General features: G+C 34.5%; 1 long non-coding RNA gene across 3 annotated transcripts in view; it reads left to right on the top strand.

Moving 5' to 3' along the window:
* The first annotated feature begins 2784 nt into the window (after window positions 1-2784).
* Window positions 2785-10343, top strand: part of LOC115286439 — a 444475-nt gene continuing 436916 nt past the window's right edge. For all 3 annotated transcript variants that reach the window (XR_003906065.1, XR_003906062.1, XR_003906064.1), the window contains exon 1: window positions 2785-2827. This is a non-coding gene — a long non-coding RNA (uncharacterized LOC115286439). The remainder of the gene's footprint in view (window positions 2828-10343) is intronic.

Below are 10343 nucleotides of genomic sequence, written 5' to 3'. Positions count from 1 at the left end.
ATGAATATCCACTGAAGTAGAAAACTTTTCTCTAAATACTGTAAACATATTTTTCAAAATGAAATTATATTAAAAGTAATAAACATGTATATTGTATTCCTCATATATACTTGTAACTGGAAGTTTGTACCTTTTGACCATAACATGATAAATACAGTTAACACTGCTATATGACATATATGAAAGTTGTTAAGAGACTAGGTCCTCAAAAGTTCTCATCATAAGGACAAGTGGGTTTTTTCTTTATGGGGCCAGCACGCTTCCTCTGCGCCACTCTATGGGTTTTTTCTTTATGTATATATGTGTGTGTATATATATATATTTATATAAATATATAAATCAAATATATGATCATGGATGTTAACTTACTGTGGTAATAACTGCACAAAAATATGTCAGATTACTATGCTATGTACTTTAACTACTGCATGTCATTATATCTCTAAAAGTAAGTAATGTGTGAACATTTCATAAAATTATATACAAAATGGGTTAGCATTTTAAATGATCACTAATATTTAATTTATGTTATATGTTATATAAACCTAACTCTGTTGTTGGCCTACTTGTATTTTATTATATTAATATTGGAAAATATTTTCAGTAATTTCTACAAAACAATGTTTTCTATGTTAATGCTAAGAAAAATATTAATTTATTTTATAGTTTAAAGTAAATGTGTTTATTGAAGTCGTAGGGAAATGTTCAAGATATGTCCAGCTTGCATCAAAGCTGTAGTATTACTTCAGATCATTCTACAGTGTGACCAACAGTCATCCAGATATGTACAAGGTCTTTCTGCAGAATCAATGTTCACATTTTTATTATGCCTCTATTGCCCATGGGTTTCAAAGCTATTTGGATAATGTCATCTAATCTTAGCTACTTCAACCAAGTAAATGAAATGTCAAATTTCAATTTAAATTGAGATCCATATTACATGAGAAAAATGACTGTTATAAATAATTCCAGGAATATGTTTCAGGAGTAAATTATCAAAATATTTATCATACAGAATTATTGTAGATGTGGTTTACAATAAAAGACTAATGAGTTTTAGCTTCCTTTTGTGCCATCATTGTCTGAGATGAAAACGGAAAGCAAACTATTTTTAAATTAAGACTTATGGTGATTTCTTTATTGTAACTCACTAGCGAGCAAGTTAAAATCTTAAGAATAATATCAAAATGTAATCAATGTCTTGACTTTATAGCTACCAAATATGTCACTTTTGCATTGCTCTTTTTATTCCAAAGTCATTACTAAATTTTTAGACTAGTCATAATAATAAAAAATAAATAATTCTGTTATGAACTATAATATTCAAAATCACAAGACATAAATATGACTAGAATTAATTTATCATATTTACTTTAAAATTATAAAAACATCTCATTTTTTTATAACAGTCACATCTGATTTTCTGATGTGATGTCATATTTGTGGAGTTCAAAATTTATTGATTTTCACCCACTGGATAATGGTACTTCTGATTTTTCTGCCACAAACCCAGTGTGTGGTCACATTCAGTAAGGTTTAATCCTGGCAGTGAATCAGGTGTTCCCTCTACTTCAGTAAGTCACTTCTTTTATTTTCCTTTTATTTGTTTTATTTAATGGCGTTAATTTGGTGCCATATGCACTGGACAAGCCCTTATATATCTGAAAGGGAGATAGAAAAATGAACAAATTAAGAACTAGATGAGATAATTTCACATTGTGGTAATAATTTCATATTGTGGTGACCATTATTAGGATAGTTATCTCTGTCTTTGATAAGACCATGAGGTCTACTATAATGTAGTTTAAAACACAGCCAATAGTCAGGTTTTAAACCACAGATTTACCACCATCTTATCTGATACAGTCCAATAGGCCACTCATTTTGCATGGAAGTGCTGATACATAGGAGCACATGTACCCCATTGTTCATAGTGGCACTTTCTACAATAGCCAAATTATGAATGGATCAAGAGGATGTGGTATATATATACAATGGAGTACTACACGGCAATGAGAAAGAATGAAATCTGGCCATTTGTAGCAAAGTGGATGGACCTGGAGGGTGTCGTGCTAAGTGAAATAAGTCAGGCAGAGAAGGACAGATACCATATGTTTGCACTCATAGGTCTAACAGGAGAAACCTAACAGAGGACCACAGGGAGGGGAAGGGGGAAAGAGAGTTGGGGAGAGCGAGGGACACAAATCATGAGAGATATTGAATACTGAAAACGAACTGAGGACTGAAGGCAGAGGGGGAGAGGGGAAAAGGAGTGATGGTCATGGAGGGGGTCACTTGTGGGGAGAAGCACTGGGTGTCATATGGAAACCAATTTGACAATAAACTATTATAAATTTAAAAAAAAACCTGACTATTGGAAAGGGAACAGGTGAGTGAATAACAAGAGAGTGGGAACATTCCAGAAGGAGAGATAACAGATAAAAGGGCCCCAAAGCAGGAATAAACTTTGGGAATTAAATATTCAAATGGCTTTGAGGCTTATCCATAGAAACACCTTTAAAGCTGTATAAATCTGGAACCGTGGGGAGAGTGATTTTCTGCTTGAGCATGCCATTCCGCGAAATGCAGTGAACTTGCTGAGGCAAGCATTGTTAAACTGATTATCTACTAGCATCTTTCTCCTCCTCGGTATTTCACTCCTGTGTGTGCCTGGTCTCTTTACCTCTGTTCCCCTTAGTTGCTATTGTTTCCCTCTTTCAGGTGGAACTCTTAGAAATGTGCAGCAGAACATCAAGGAGACATCTTCGTCAACCTACCTGGCATACAGTGCATTCTGTGAGAAACAGTGAGGTGCTGAGTGGAACAGGTTAGTCAAATTATGTATGTTGCAAAATTCACCTGAGAGAAGGGCCGCTTATATATATTTTTGTTTATCCTATAAGGTATTAGAGGGAATATAAAGATCATTTTCCTGGTTATCTGATTGCTTAATGTCATGTAGCTTCTTTAAGACTTCCACCAAAAGGTTGATAGAAGCAGAAAGATGAAATGCATTTCAAATTATTACATGCAAAATAAGTAAAACTTGTTAGAGTCTCTATTAAAAGGTTAGGTTGGGAAAAAGAGTTGAGTGATTTGCATAATGAAACATTAAGAATTTATTTTTAGATTCAAACAGACTATGCTATTTTTGACCCCAATTAACATGACTAATCAAGACTGGATTGCGTTTCTTGTACATATGGCCTTTCCCTGACAGCCTTAGTGGTCAGTGGAAGTAGTTACTGCCAGAAATACTGCCTTTATCAGATCTATAACTTTGTTTTTTACTGTGTGGTGAGTCCCATGAATTGGAATTGTGCTATTAAACATGGATAAATGTGCAATTACAGTGGTGTTGGTGGGGGGAGGCCAAGAGTGATCAGGCTGTTGGCATATTTGTGAGGTCTGGTTTTATTTAATGTTTTGGTCAGTTTATTTTTTAAGAGATGATTAAAAGCTTCACATAAGCTATCCATTAAAGAGATTAAACTTAGAAACTAAAATCCAGTGCATTCAATCTTGTAGAGGTAAATATATTTTTGGGTATGAAAGTATTTGTCCCCTCTATTAAGGACTGTTTTTTATGGTGTCAGGTCCCATGTTTGACTAAGGAAGAAGGACTCAGAAGTGGAGAGTTTTGAATTTGTTTAATTATTCAATCTTATATGATAGCACTCAGAGAGATACTTATTTTCTTTATAATGTCTTTGTGGAAACAAGGACACATGTATTAATCAGTGTCCATCATATCTATGCTATCCTGGACTAAACTTGAGAGGAAATATAAGCAAATGTGCAAAAACAGAAATCAAATTACAGCTGCCATCATCTATAATTCTTTTCCTTAATACACTTAAATTGTATATTTAATGTATGAAAAGTCACTGTATAACTTTACCTTTACTCATTAGTACTTGGTAAACATATTAAATATTTGTCATCAAGAATTAAGGTGCATAAACTACTTAAATTCTTTATACTTATATTTTATCATGTAATTAAACATAGGCATATATTACTAGTAATAAATTCTATATATTGAAAATATAAATATTTATAATATCCACCCCTGCATGTAATTCTAATGATAGAAAGAGTAATCAATAAATATCAGATAATATCAACATCATAATTTAAAACCTTCTGTAATGTATTTATGAGGGTGTATACATACACAAACACATGTGACATATGGAATTATGAATCCAGGAAACAGTGCATAATGTCCATACTATTTTTGAATATATTTGAAATATTTGTAGTATATAACATATAGAAGTCATCAAAACAAATCTTAATAAATTAAAAATATGTCACATTTATTCTGGAAAAAGACCACAAAAAGAGTATGAACTAAATAAACATGGTTTATTTTCCATTGGAAATGAAAAATATATATTTCCACATACGTCTTCAGTTAGAGGAAAAATATAGAAATAATAAGCTATTTAAAATGGAATTCTAGTGGAGTAAATAACAAAATACATATATTGCCAATTTTCAGAGAATAATATAAATTCTTAAGCTTAAGAAAATTGAAAATAATAACCAGAATTGAAAGGCAAACTCAAAAGACTAGAGGGAAGGTAAAAAAAAAAAAAAAGAAAAAAGATAAAGATAACATAAAAATTATGAAGTGTTGGTTCATAAAACAAAATGATTGGCAACACTGTTTAAACTGTCATAGACCATACAAAATTTTGTGTGATATATTGCCTTTTAAAAGGTTAGTATTCCTTGATATCAAAAACAGACAGAGCAAGAGAAAGGTAGGCTGATTTTACTTTTGAAAATAGAAACAAAAGTCATATGTGATCTAGTAATTCTTCCTGTATGTCTGTCTCCTTCTCATCCTCCTTGCGCTATCAGGTTAGCCAGAGCATGTTCACCTCGCAGAGGAAGCAGAGCTCATAAGGGCAAGTGAAAATAACAAATCTCGTCGTTTAGGCTCCCAAAAGGTATAGACTAACTTCCACCCACTTGATATTCTTTAAAACTTGTAATAAAACAAAACAAGCAACCAAACAAAAACAAACAAAAATCCTAGTCACAGGCCTAAGTCAGTGAGGAGGTGGGGAAATAAATTTTTCTTTAATGAGGCCATGGAAAGAGTATAGATGTACAGCGAATTGAAAGATCATGCCATTTAATTCCTTTAGCTACAGAGCCTCATCATTAGATATTACATACATTAATAGATGAAAATAGAGAAGCATATAACCAACAAAATAAAGGTTCAAAAAGCTTTTGCTAACACTTAACATACACTTAGAGCAAATTACTAACACACTGAGAAGAGGAATGTCTTAACTTCAAAATATGCCTACTAGAAATCTGCTACAGATATCCTACTTAATGTTGAAACATTAGGAAAATTCCTATTAAAATTAAGAAAAAAAGCTACCATAGTGCTAACATTTTCCATTGGAAATGGAAATAAATACCATAAAACTAGAAAAAGCAAATCAAAGTTTGAGGACTATATATAATAAGTAGTGTAGAGCAATGCCTTAACCCAGGTGAGGGTTGGGTGGCTGAGGTCCAATGACTGATGCTGACCCCCAAAAAACTTTGACAGGCCATCTGAGCCTCAGATCTTCCCAGTGGGATTGAAGGAGACTTTGGAGGTGCATTACATCTCTGCTGCTTTCTCTGGGCAATATTGCTTCCTTGCTTTCCACTTTATGTGTGTTAGTCCCTGATAAACATTCTGTTCACAGACCTTTTCCTCAGATTATGTTTTTCAGAAACACAACCTTCCAAATAGCATAGATCAGAGTTACAGCACATAAATACAGTATGTTTGCACCTGTCAGAGAAATAAGGTACAAGAGTCTTTGCAAATGGCTTGGCCATTTAACCCTATTTTTCATAAGCTAAATAATATGACTGTGAAACCTGATTGAAAAGACCTGCTGGTCTGGGGCATCTGGGTGGCTCAGTCAATTAAGCGTCTGTCTTGGGCTCAGGTCATGATCTAGCAGTTTGTGGGTTCAAGCCCCACATTGGACTCTGACCTGACAGCTCGGAGCCTGGAGCCTGCTTCAGATTCTGTGTCTCCCCCTCTCTCTGCTCCTCCCCTGCTCATGCTCTGTATCTCTCTGTCTCTCAATATTAAATAAATGTTAAAAAAAAATTAAAAAAACAAAAGAAAAGACCTGGTGGTCGATTCTTTTTCTCCTAAAAGTCTACTCCATTCTTATATGCTTCATGAAAATGTCCTCGATAGACAGAACTAATAGAAAACTATATTTAGTTATACATATTTTATTTTTATCAAAAGTTTTAGAATAATTTGCATTAAATTATAATCTGAATATTTTTTCCCAAAGTCAGTTTAGAAAATGGAGAACTAATTAAAGCTTTAAGTATGGAATAGCTATGCTTTAGATATTATTTTTGTTTCCTTTTCACAGAGAAATGGTTCCATTTTTTAGTCTGGTCTAGAATTAATATGCTTCTAATGATCTGATTTATCATTTTCTTCTATACAATCCTTCTTTTTTTGAGAGAGAGAAGGGGAGAGAGAGAAAGAGAGAGAGACAGAGAGAGCGCTTGCCAGGGAGGAGCAGAGAAAGAGGGAAAGAAAGAATCGCAAACAAATTCCATGCACTCAGTGAAGAGCCCAACACAGGGCTTGAACTCACAAACCGTGAGATCATGACCTGAGCCGAAATAAAGAGTTGATCACTTAACTGACTGAGCCACCCAGGCACTCCTCCTCCTGCATTTTAATAATAAGGGATAAAAGTAAAACATTTTTTTTTTAACTAGAGTGCTTTTATCATTAACCTGAAGAATGTTTGACTGGGTGTACTGACTACTCTGAGGTTTAGAGATTTCAACATGCTGCATCTGAGTCTCATTGATCTGAGAGGTAGAACATTAGTATAATTTACCATCTCATAGAGTAATTTTCACCAGTCACTAAACTAATAAACATTCCTTTTGTCAGTAATATGTCTAGAATGACACCCCAGCACTAAGTTTATTCAGTCTTGAAGAATTTTAAGACAGTACTGAGTTATATTAAGCTTCTCTAAGAAAAGCTGTAAATTTGGGATTAGGCCATCTGAGTCCATGTCCTGGTTCTTTCCTTTACTAAACAATCCGATCTTGGATAACATGGAATCTATGCTTTACTTATTTAAATCTGCTTGGTTATAAAGAGTATTTTCAGGGGCTTACAAAAATATATAAGGTATAAAAATACAGTACTATACATAAACATATAAAATAACAAGTAGACAATATATTTTTTAAAAAGGTTACCAGAATTTTGTGAATTACCTTGGAAAAATGACCAAATCTATAAAATATTGATTATATCAGTACCGATATTATAAACCTGTCACAGGGATTAAATGGAAAGTGACAATAACAGTGAATGTTACATTACATCAATGTTCAGTAAAAGTTACCTATCATTAGTGTAAGGTTGGTTGTAAGGAGAAGGAGAGCGTCTAACTTAAAGAATGAGTAAATGACTCCATTTCAATTGTCAATAGCCATCAGTATCCCCCTCAAAGAATGGTTAGGACAAAATAAATATAGAAGGGTAAATGAGATTAAAGGAAATTTAATACACAAGAAATATTTTTTTCAGTACTGTATTATAAAGGAATACGCACAGTTTTGTCATCAGATTTTTCTGGACTTTGCCTTGGTTCATTCAGGCTAGGGTAACAAAATACCACAGACTTGGGTGGCTTATAAACAGAAGTTTATTGCTCACAGTTCTGGAAGCTGGCAGCCCAAAATCCGAGTGCCATTGTGGTGGGGTGGTGGCCTTTTCTGGGTCATAGACTTCTTGTGGTATCCTCATATAGTAGAAGGGACTAGGGAGCTTTGTGGGATCTCTTTTATAAGAGCACTAATCATATTTCATAAGAGTTCTATCCTCAAGAACTAGTCACCTTCCAAAGGTACCACTTAACCAATGCCATTACCTTTGGGAGTTAGGATTTCAACACATGCTTTTGGGGGTGGGTGAGGGGGGACACAAGAATTCAGGCCATAGGAGACTTCTGTAAAGTTAAAAAGCTGGAAAAGATGATTTCTGTGATTTCTTCTAACATTCCTTTATATATATATACACACACACACACACACACACACACACACACACACATACTCTTCCTTTTTCTCTAGGAGGATATGAAAGAACATGCCAGATAAATAAATAGATGCATGTTTCTTGAGATTAAAGATAGGGGAGCCCAAATAAAAATTTACTGATTTATTTCACTGAAATAGATATCATCTTTATTTCTATTATATTTGTATATTTTTGATAACAATAAATAAGCTACCAGAATAGAAGTAAATGATGATTTTTGTTTGCATCTCAGCAGAAACTGAACTCTGTTTAGCTCAATAAAAATTAAACATATTACCCCCTAAATTAGGAAAGTCATAGATGACGGTAGGAATGGAGAAAAGCTTTTGTTCACTATTAAGACTTACCTGGTCCCTCATCTTTGTTCTCCTCTATCTGTTGGCTTCTTCATTGGAGATGTGGCCACAGACAACTTTAAATTGACATCCTGAGTCCCTTGTCAAAGAAGAAAAGGACTTTTATTGCCAGCTCAAGTATGAAAAGTTTGTGAGTTGGACTCCAGTGTTTCAACAATAGTCTTTGTGGCCAACAGTCTTTTACCAGAGGATGGGAAGTAATGACAGTAATGACCAGTTAGGGAGTTATTGAACCGTCTCTCCTCTTACATATTTATGGTAGCTGAATAATACATTTTTAGGAACCAGGAAGGTAAATAAGTAGCATGTCCATGCACATTTATTTAAACTGGAACACTACTGAGCATGAAAATATTGATATTTGAGATTGAGATATTATGACAAGATGGGACTATTCTTGGCCCATATGGAAATATAGTCACTTTTTGTATGACTGAAAGAGGCTGATAATTTTTGTTTAGAACTAGAAAAAACATTTTCCATTTAACGGAGTGTTCACTCCAAAGCAGCATTGTGGGCTCCTGTTGTTATATCTAACTTATGTTTTAATTTTTTAATTAAAATTTTTAATGTTTATTTTCTGAAAGAAATAGAGACAGAGCATACGCAGGGGAGGGGCAAAGAGAGAGGAGGAGACAAAGAATCCGAGGCAGGCTCCAGGCTCTGAGTTGTCAGCACAGAGCCCAACACAAGGTTTGAACTCATGAACTGTGAGATTGTGACTTGAGCTGAGGTTGGTCATACTTAACTGACTGAGACACCGAGGCACCTCTTATATCTAATTTATTAAGAAAAACTAGAAATGTGTATTTTATGTAAACTTCAAATTTTCTATCATTGCCAATTGATTCCATATTTTTTTCATTAACTTCTGTGTTGACAAATCTACATTCACTCTAATAAAGCAGACAAAATTATTTGGACTCTTACTGCCTTGCCCATGAAAACATTTATTTCAAGTATTCCTGTATATCTCTATCCTGCATACATTTTAACCTGAATCATATGTGCACATAATCTTACTTCACCACTGTTGTGGTGTATTATGGTCTAAAATGCAGGATGCTGACATATCTTTCCTGAAGCAAACTATCCTTTCAGGCAAACTGTGCTAGTTACATATACTCAAACACATCGCGTTATGTATGTGTGATCATGGTGCTGGATGAGGAGTAGGTGAGGAAAGGGAAATTAAGTTGCCTTTGATAACAAAGGACGTGAGCCCAAGGTTTTTGATCTTACGCTCTGATGTCATCCAGCTCTGATGATATCATAACTGGAAAGGTGTGGGTAGACTATTAAATAAAATGGAAGGGACACCAAAATACTTACAGCCTTCTAAAAATTATTTTGACTTTGGCACCTTTTAAATAGGAAAGCTGTAGGGCACCAGGGGTGGCTCAGTTGGTTAAGTGTCTGGCTTCAGCTCAAGTCATGATCTCACGGTCTGTGAGTTCAAGCCCCGCATTGGGCTCTGTGCTGACAGCTCAGAGCCTGGAGCCTGCTTCAGATTCTGTGTCTCCCTCTCTCTGTGCCTCTGCTGCTCACGCCTCTGCCTGTCTCTCTCTTTCTTTCAAAAGTAAATAAACACTAAAAAAATAAAAAAAAAGATAAATAAATAGGAAAGCCTTGGGACAGAGCTGTTTTGTTCTATCCACCATGACTCCTAGAGTATTTTACACTTGAGTTAACTCTCACAATTTATCATTCCCAAATAATATGTCTTACTGACATATTGTAAAATATTTTTGGAAGGAAAGCTAAAGGTGTGTGGATGGATGATGGAGGGAATTGTAAGCCAGGTAAGCCACATACACGGATCATGTCAGGAGTATTAAAGATGATAGCCAAGGTTCCGAGGGCAG

Source organism: Suricata suricatta, chromosome 3 (genome assembly GCF_006229205.1).
Source record: "Suricata suricatta isolate VVHF042 chromosome 3, meerkat_22Aug2017_6uvM2_HiC, whole genome shotgun sequence".
Taxonomy (NCBI): domain Eukaryota; kingdom Metazoa; phylum Chordata; class Mammalia; order Carnivora; family Herpestidae; genus Suricata; species Suricata suricatta.
Note: the sequence above shows the minus strand (reverse complement) of the source record. Positions and strands in the feature narration are given on the sequence as shown.